Genomic DNA, 9,463 nt, shown 5'->3' with positions numbered 1-9,463 from the left:
GCTTTACAAATTCCTCACATTCTTGTCTCGACACTTCCAGTACCGTAAAACAAGTAATCTGCTTGTACCAAAGAACTGTAAAGTTTAGAGAAAAGCTAGAAGAGGTAAAACTAAAAGTCTATAAAATTACGTGTTTATATATATATTATGGTACACAGAGATGCTCATAAAGTATATATTAATACATTCAAAGTGTTTTAATAAAACACTTTGTACAGTTAGAGATCAAACTTGCATTACAAGATTATTTTGTATTAACTTTTGTATTAGAATTGTTTTAGGCTATACCTTCTTCAAAACATGCCTAAAAATTATGTTTTATAAGGATTAACGTGTATATTAAACAAATATGAGATTTTATATTATTTTTTTAAAGATAATTATATTTTTTTAATTGTGCTGCTACTACTATAAGAAAACAAAACAGGAGAACTATGCTACGTTTAATATAATTGCTGCATTTAAATAAATAATACAAATAAAAAAACTATTGGTTATTTAACAGTATTTTTTAAGATTTAATTGTATGTATTTTTTTCTTTATTGACATGAGGTATAAAATCTTACTATTAATAACTATTGTCTCTTCAAACATAGATTATATTAAATAAACACTAAATAAGTACTCCAACATGTCAGGAAAGTTTCTTAGGCTACAGAAGATGTAAGTTTGCTAACAATGAAAGTCCGACCATGTGAGTTTTTATCTGCACTTCTGTTACAGTTAATACGGTAAAACTACTAGGAAGTTGTAGTGACTGGAGCCAATCGGAAATCATTCTGTTCTGTAAAAGCTCTACAACACTGTATGGAGCATTAAACTTCGATTTATTTATATTTTACATTTCAGGTTTTCATTTGCTGACACAGATTTCAGGTTCTTAAATTTCAGATTTCATAAAACGTTTATCACAGATTACTAATGGAGTTTAAGGAATATTGCAAATGACTTTGAAAGTGTCAGATATGGAGACAAAATAAGACTTAAAGAGTACTGTCATACACCATATATGGACAAGAAGTGCTTCATCGAAAAAATAAAATCATTAAAATCATTACCCTACCTGAGCTAAGTATTCCCCATGTTTTAAATGAGTAATCTTCACTGTATTTGAACAAAAATAATCTCATGAAAAACCTAAAAATAGTAAGAATGTATTAACATTGTGATTTCCAGGCCTGTAAAAGACAATCAGTATTGACAGACTTATTTAGTTGCGGAAATTGTTATCATTTTATAGAATATATGAGTTATGCTGAAAAGTTATTTTAATATCCTTATTTAATAATGGCAAATGGTTGGACAAGTTTTGAAAACTCATCTGTCAAAATGGGGTAATAAAAACAATGAACACATCTACCAGTGTAAAAAAGCAAATTTCAAATACTTGTGCTATTAGTAAATTAAAATAAATGAAAGGAACCACACAAAACTATATACAAGTTAATTCATTCAGTTTATAATTTGGTTTATTTCACATTTTGCATCCTGTACAAAAGGATGCCATATAACACCAGTTATTTCAGATGTTTACTTTGGTTTTTATTTCATAAATGTGTATACAAATGCATCTTGCAATATGCCTGACATACAGTGACTTACAAACTATTGACAAATATCACAAAGAAGCTGAGCTGCATTCAGCCATGGGTAATGTTCAGGTGGAGTCTTAAGTGCATGAACCATTAGTGAGGATTGAGGTGAACGTGGATGTCTGCGTTTGAATGTAAGGATGAGGGCACAATAAATAACTCTCTCTCTGGCTACCCAGAGGCAAACGACTCAGACTCTCCGAGCACTGAGATTAAGAAACAAAAGTTTTAGAACAAAAGAACTGTCCTTCTGTGAGGATTCAAACTGGGTGTTAGCCTAATTGCCAATGAGCGCCCATCTCCTCCCCCAGCTGTGGATCATATACCTTCATACCTGTGCATTAACACCTTCTGTTCGCCATTCACACTATTAACGTCATCACATCAAAGACATACTAAGCAGTATAGAATTTTAACCCTTCATTCTATAAAAAAAGGTTTTAAATGGGTTCTTCGAAGAGAGTGCCATATAAGGATCATTTTTGGTTTTCGAAAGACTCCTTAAGGTCTACCATTTGATAGACTTTAAAACTTTAAAATGTAAAACTTAAAATTACTGTAAAAAAATCCTGTAGAAATTACAGTGTTATTGCAACTGGGTTGCCAGTAACTTACTGTAGATTTAAATTTATGTTATTTACTGGCGACATTTTGTTCAAAGTTAAATGAACATTAAACATTTACAAGTCTTTGTCTTTACAGAGTAAAACTAAAAAAACAGCATCAAGCAAAACATTCTGGAAAACAAAATCTGAAGCAAAAAAACTGAAAAAGGTTGATAATGATTTCTGGTTCCCAGAATGCTTTGCATGAGGCTGTTATTGTATAGTTTTATTCTGTAAAGATAGAGAGTTGTTAATATTTAATATTTATTTACCTTTGAACAGTACCTTTATTGCCAGTAAATAACATACATTTAAATCTACGGTAAATTACCAGCAACCCAGCTGCAATAACATTGTAATTTCTACGATTTTTTTTTGAGTGAACTATTTTTTTAACCGTGTAGACATTTTTGGGACCTTTTTAAGAGTGTTTAGCGCATGAATAATAAAATAATGTAGGAAACCATTCTTTAAATCCTAAAATATAAACATCCCTATAATTTTTTTCTTTTCCAAAAAAAAAAATATAACAGATATTCCACTTCTTTGCATTACAGCTTTTCACCTGCACTTCATTTGCTATAATTTCCAGTAATCTGATGTTATGTTATAAAGAACAAATTAACAAACATATAAAAAAGTTATACAGAAATATAGGTCAAAGTTCACTTTTGGTGGTTAACGTGTATTTCAAAAATAAAATAGTGAATGTTAGATTAGTTAATGATATCTCTCTCCTGAAAATATCATATTGTTTGGTTAGCCTGCATTATATCAGTCCTTTAATAATAAATTACAGGTATACATGTAGTATGCCAGTGTGGAGCTAATGGCTACGTAACGAGGAAATTACCGGTCATCAATCACCTGAGCTAAACCCACCTCCATCACTTTTACCTGTAGGGTCTCCCCCTTCTGTGTTTTGTGTTTTGTCTTGCCTCATATGACTTGCCTCTCATTAAGCTCTGGCGGTTTGTCCTATGCCCTTAGGTGTACATGTACTGATCTTGTCCATCCTGTTGCCTGCGGCATGAAACAAGCTAGTAATTTCTGCCTTATTTGAAAGAGATGCTTACCTGAAGATTGAAACGAAAGAAATGAGTATAAACAGAGCAAATTGAGACTTCTGCATGGGTCTCATGCTTCTCTGCTTTTTTATTTGAAGAACATCCACGGCCATTTCTGCTCTGAGATTTCAGAATGTCAGGAACGTCAATATGAAACATTTATCAGCAAATTATTACAAAACCAAAATATAAAACTATGTATCCTCTAAACTCTTAAAGGCCAAAGTACACTTTTTATACGTATGCGAGGGTCAGCGTACAATGTAAAAAATTCTGTAGAAATGACAGTATTACTGGCAGCTGGTTGGCAGTAACTTACTGTAGATTTTACATTTATGTTATTTACTGCCAACAGTTTTTTCAAAGTTAAATGAACATTAAACATTAACAAGTCTTTACCTTATACAGTAAGTTACTGGCAACCAGCTGCATAATTACAGCAAATTTTTTACAGTGTACAGTATGCATGACACACTATCTTCACAATAGTATGCACGTACCATACTGGAACCCCTGGATTTTTGTAAGTACCCCGCACTTTGTGCGCGTACAAGAGTATTTAGGCAAAGTGATATTTTGCAATTTTCGAAGGTCTGTTGTAAGTGTATAGGCAATTTGCAAGAAACATTGCCCTGTACTGTTTGTCAATGGCCTTAATTGTGTCTTTGTTTTACACGAAAATTCGTGATATACCGTATTTTCCGGACTATCAGTCGCACTTTTTTTCATAGTTTGGCTGGTCCTGCGACTTATACTCAGGTGCGACTTATATGTCAAAATTAATTCATACTGACTAACATGAACCAAAAGAAAACATTACCGTCTACAGCCATGAGAAGGCACTATATGTTGCTTAACAAACAAAATGCCCCCAAAAAGAATAATAATTTTCGAAATTAATGCGACTTGTAGTCCAGTGCGACTTTTAGATGTTTTTTTCCTCTTCATGACGTATTTTTTGACTTATGCGACTTATGCTCCGGAGCGACTTTTAGTCCAGAAAACACGGTAGTCACATAGCTTTTTGATTCTTTTTTCATGTTATTGTCACTAATTTCCGCGTTTTTTTTTCGTGATCGTATTACGAATGTCTGTTTACGTATCACTGTCACGTATTGGTTACTTTACTGCTTTTACCTATTTTCAAACCATCTTCGCTTCGGTTTAGGGTTAGATTTGGTTTTTGCGTTAGGATGTCACTTTAAGGATTGGTTATAAAAAATTTTCTGATTTACTTTTTATATTTTCTGATTTTTAAACTATTGTTGCCTGGCATTAGGGTAAGAGTTGGTTTTGGGTAAGGATGTAATTTTTTGTAAATCTAACCCTAAACCAAAGCGACAATGGTAAGAAAATAGTACAAAACAGTTGAGTAACCAATACGTGACAGTGACATGTACACAGAAATTAGTGATACGATTACAAAAAAACGTGGAAATTTGTGACACTATCACAAAAAATGAATCAAAACGTGACTATATCACAAAATTTCGTGAAACTGGGATGCTTCGTTTTAGGACAACTTCTGAGATGATAAACAAAAATTTTAATGAAATATCTGAATGCCATGCAACATATGTACAAAAATGACTTTCTACTGCATCGAGTCAAATTTATTTACAAGGTTACGTTTCAAAGCAGCTTTACACGAAAGCTAGTTTTAGAGTACTGTTCTTGAGTTTTCAGAATCAGTTTTGAAGCCAAAGTAAATGCTTTGGACTTTGTTCACAAGGCCTTTGACCAAGCCCTGACCTGAGATGTCTCTGAAATAATAAATCACCCACCCGGTGACCATGACAAATTACAACTCTATCAAGAAAAAACAACTAAACAGGTACAGTACAGCGCTGTGCATCGAGTATCAGATAGCAACACACAGATATAATATAGTATTTTCAGACCCCAGCAGTTCTTTCACAGCTGATTTCTGACTCATCTGTTTTTCTTGCTGCTAAACGGAAGGACAAAGCATTTCCCTATTTTTCTGCTAAGTAAGTGCGATGATATAACACATCCACAAGCGTCCTCAAGTTCTGCTATCTAACACTAACTCTCTCAACCTCAGAACCTCTTCGCAGTGTTTCAACCAAACTCACAGAATTTCAAGAATCGAATCGGATGAAGAGTCCTGTGGTCTCTGACCCCCCCCCCACAAAAAAACTTTTTGTGATGGGATCCGTTCCTTTGCTCTTGCCCAGTGGCTACCTTTTATTCCTTTAATGGTGAAGAAGATGAATGTAGTGCCAAATGGATTCCCCAAAACCCTTGCAGGAGGTAGAACCCGGGCCCCTCGCCCTCAAAAGACCTAAAAGTTGCCTTTATAACAAAATTTAGGTCCTTTCACAACCTTTTTAGCATTTATTAGTATTTTAAACTTTATTTGCATTGCATGTTGTTGACTAATAAATGAACAACAGAATGTCACAGCGATAGATAATTTGGGGTTGTTATGTAAGTGCAGCAAGCGTCAACCAGACGTCTGATCATCCTAACAAAGCCAGTCTGTGTAAGATGATAAGGTCCTCGAACCCTTGGTCTCTGGAGATATGGCGTTGCGCATACATAGAAGCAGCATTATCCGATGGCCACTATTTGACACCCGAAGTATCTGTTAGTTCAAGGGCCAAAAACTTGCATTAATGTACGACATACAGCCACCCGAATTTCATCTGTGACATAGTCCGATCGAAAGAGGAATTCATGCTAGTATATGCATAATTGTATGACTTAGGCCTGTAATTTGCTGGGTGGGTGTTGACAGGGCCACGCGGGGTCACCTTGCAGTCCAGAGTGTCCCTTGTTCTTCAGTCACCAGATCACAATGTGTTCTAGTGCGAATGCTTGCCCATGAGATTAGGATTTGAGAATCTTTTCAAAGAATTCCTGATTTGTGAAAGCGGTACTTTGCTTTCGCCCATTTATCTTACAATTCTATATTGGGAATGCTAATAACGTTGTCGCATACAAATACAATACGCCTAATTCGCCTAATCTCACTTGCAAACAGTGTATGGTTAAAAATGCTATTTGTCAAAGTTATAATCCATAGGAAATATGCTGCATGTCAAAATAAATGCTATGTTTAGTCATGATCGATTGTTTCTAAGTGACTTAGATTTCTTTTAATGCGTTAAAGTATTGCATCAACACAAGTGTGTGGACATTGAGTGAAATGTTGACTAAATGATCTGTACAGGCCTGCAAGCAAATGTATCACCATTTGTCCTCACTGTCTGACCTCTGATCTTGCCCTGAATGCTTGGGTTGGGGGAGGTCACTGTCACCCCGAGTCCATCTTCAGCTTTGAAGTCCTGACTTCTCTTCATATACTTGAGATGTCCCCCCAAAAAAGGGACAGAGGCCTCGCAATAGCAGGCACGTCTTTTGGGGGAGGCTCTTTAACACCATCAAAATCATCCCCACCCACTTCCAAGCAAACCCATCAAAAGGAAAGGAAAGATCGGGCAGGAGAAAAAATGTTCCCCGCTGAAAAGGACCCCTTTCTGAAGCCAGGGTGCCACCACAATAGCCCATGAAAAGATGGATAGAGTGATTGTCCTGTTTAGTGATCCGCAAAAGAGAGAAACAGGGTTCCGATGCGATGTAGGGGTGGCCTGGGTCGGGCCTTCGCGCGCACTGAAGCCAAGGGCATTGAGATGAGGAGAAAACCTCAGGGATAATAGGGGAACTGGCCCCTTAGGGCCCTGCGAGGACCAAACATAGTGGACAAAAGCTCAACATTTCCTCTCCTCAGAGGATGCTGCCAAAGGAGCATGCTGATTTAATTTGATATCACGGTCAAATATGGACACATAAACGAGTCTCACACGGACCGTATTTACACATGTGCTAAAGAGGCCGAATGCCGGCTGATTGATCAGGCAGACTCTTTCTCTCAGTCAGAGTCGCCACTGTTCACTTTCCTCGGGGAATGTTGTTTACGTTGTCACCTCAGAAAGGGGCAGATGGAGGATTAGAACATTCAAAGCCAATTAGAACGGAGGAATTGTGTCATCCATCTTGTTTTTCAGTCACCCCGACAATGCCACAGTGGCCTTAAATCGAAATCCCATTTGCATTTTAAGTTTTCAGTGTATTGCAATTTGTTAAATATCGTTGGGCATGCCGGGCATTATATTATTTTCTAAAACCATTGACAAACGGGCATGTTTAAGACCTTTATTAGATTAGATGTCAAACCACATTTTAAACCATCAGAATCTGATCACTTTCATCACTCGAGTCGATGTTTGGACAAAATTTCTCAGTCTGAATTACTGCCCCTATTTCAACTCTACTAGCCTCTTCCACCTTTATACCCGAGGAGACTTCTCTGTGTTTTGGTTAAGTATCAGTTTGATATTTCAGATAAAATAGTTTCAGATTAATACAAATAAGAAACAAATAAAATAATTGTGCATATACAGTAAAAGTATAGAGCTATAAAAATAAAGGGGGACAGCATAACTCAAATAATTTGGTCGTGGAATAATTTTAAAGAAAAATGTGACCCTGCCTGTAAAAAAAACAGCCTGATCTCACGGGAATTCGTACATATTTTACGAGTTGGCTAATTCGTATGAATTCATAAGAAGTTAAAGGTGCAAAAGAGGATGTTTGTTTTATACATTTTTGCAATATTACTTGAAACTGTCTTTACTAAATGATAAAAGACTATTTATTAGCTGCACTGAAAGTAATAATATTAATATACGTCATCTGTACACAAGATAGGGCCTTAAAAACATCAGCCAATTGCTCATGCGGTCATCGCATAAGCGATTGGCCCTCTGGCTTGTCAATCACTGCCATTACGATCCTTGTGAGAGACGTGCGCGCTCCAGTAACTAAACTCCGTCTTAATTTTCGTTTTGTTTTCATTGTCGATCCTGCTTTCCTCCTCGAATTTGCACCACGGTAGAGAAGAAACTCTAAGGAGCATGCAAAAGAAAGACTTTTTTAAGCCGCTGGGAATAGGAGAAAATTGTCAGAAGAACGTAATGTAAACAGAGTCGTTATTGGAGAAACATTTCAACGCTGGAGAGCAATGAAGGAACAGAGAGGTGTCAAGACAGACGCGCAGTTCGCAAAATTCTTCCCGACAGGTAACAGTGATTATTCTTTCTTTGGGGAATAATTATTGTTGTATCGTTATTCAAGTATATTGACGTTGTTCATGTACTGTAGTTGTAAGGCAGTGACCAGTCTGCTACATGCTAGTTAAAATGGGAGTAGCGTCGACTGATCTAACGTTTTAACGTCTTACCCCGGATTTCCACCGACTGCGGAACGGCTGTGGATCCGTTGCGGAACGGCGGCGGAGTCAATCGGTTTCCATTCAAGTCAATGTGTGTATTTCCACTGACTGCGCTCTGAATCCGTCACAGCTCCGGCCATCCGCAGCCCTCCGGCACAAATACGCAGAGCTTCTATTTTTGACGGATGCCGGACAGCTCCGCAGGGCGGAGCCATGACTTTATCGCGTGATCATACCTGAATACGCGAGAACTCGTGTTTTTTTTAATTAAATATTTGCAATACAAACATTACAAACACACACAAATAAAGTCATTAATACAGAAACAACAAATAATAGACAAGAACAGAGCCAGTGGGAGTTTCAAATAAATACATTAAAGATAGAGCATAAATAAATGTTTTAGCAGCCTTCTTATTTTTTGAATTTTGGATGGATATGATGTACTGCTCTGTCTACGTGAGTTCTCGTGTTGTGATCTGGGCTGATTTGTAAAAACGTCATAATTCAACGGAATAATGGGCAGAGACAGAACTAGGTATCGCGCGATCTTCACGTGAATTAGCGAGACCTCATGGGTCCTCGTCACTTCAGCACGCAGCCGCTCTGCAACAAATACGGATCTGGTGGGTATTGACGGACGGCGGAGTGCGGAGCCGTAACGCAGCGGAGCTGATCTGCAGCTGCTCCGCAGTCGGTGGAAATCCGGGGTTATTTGTTTATTATCAAATCATTTCACATAATGAATCCACTGACGCGAGTCACGCGACACAGCATATGCCGGTGGTAAACAAACACTCGTGTTCAAATATTCGTGCACGAGTTTTGGAAGGCGTTCCCTAGAAATGAGCTGTGAAGGAGGGAGGCTGTTCTTATGCATGCATTTAAAAAACTCAGTAACCGTTGTTGGATTCTCAGTCGGCGAAAAACATCCTCTTTTG

This window comes from Paramisgurnus dabryanus, chromosome 2 (genome assembly GCF_030506205.2).
Source record: "Paramisgurnus dabryanus chromosome 2, PD_genome_1.1, whole genome shotgun sequence".
NCBI classification, from domain to species: Eukaryota; Metazoa; Chordata; class Actinopteri; order Cypriniformes; family Cobitidae; genus Paramisgurnus; species Paramisgurnus dabryanus.
This window is presented reverse-complemented; position numbering follows the sequence as displayed.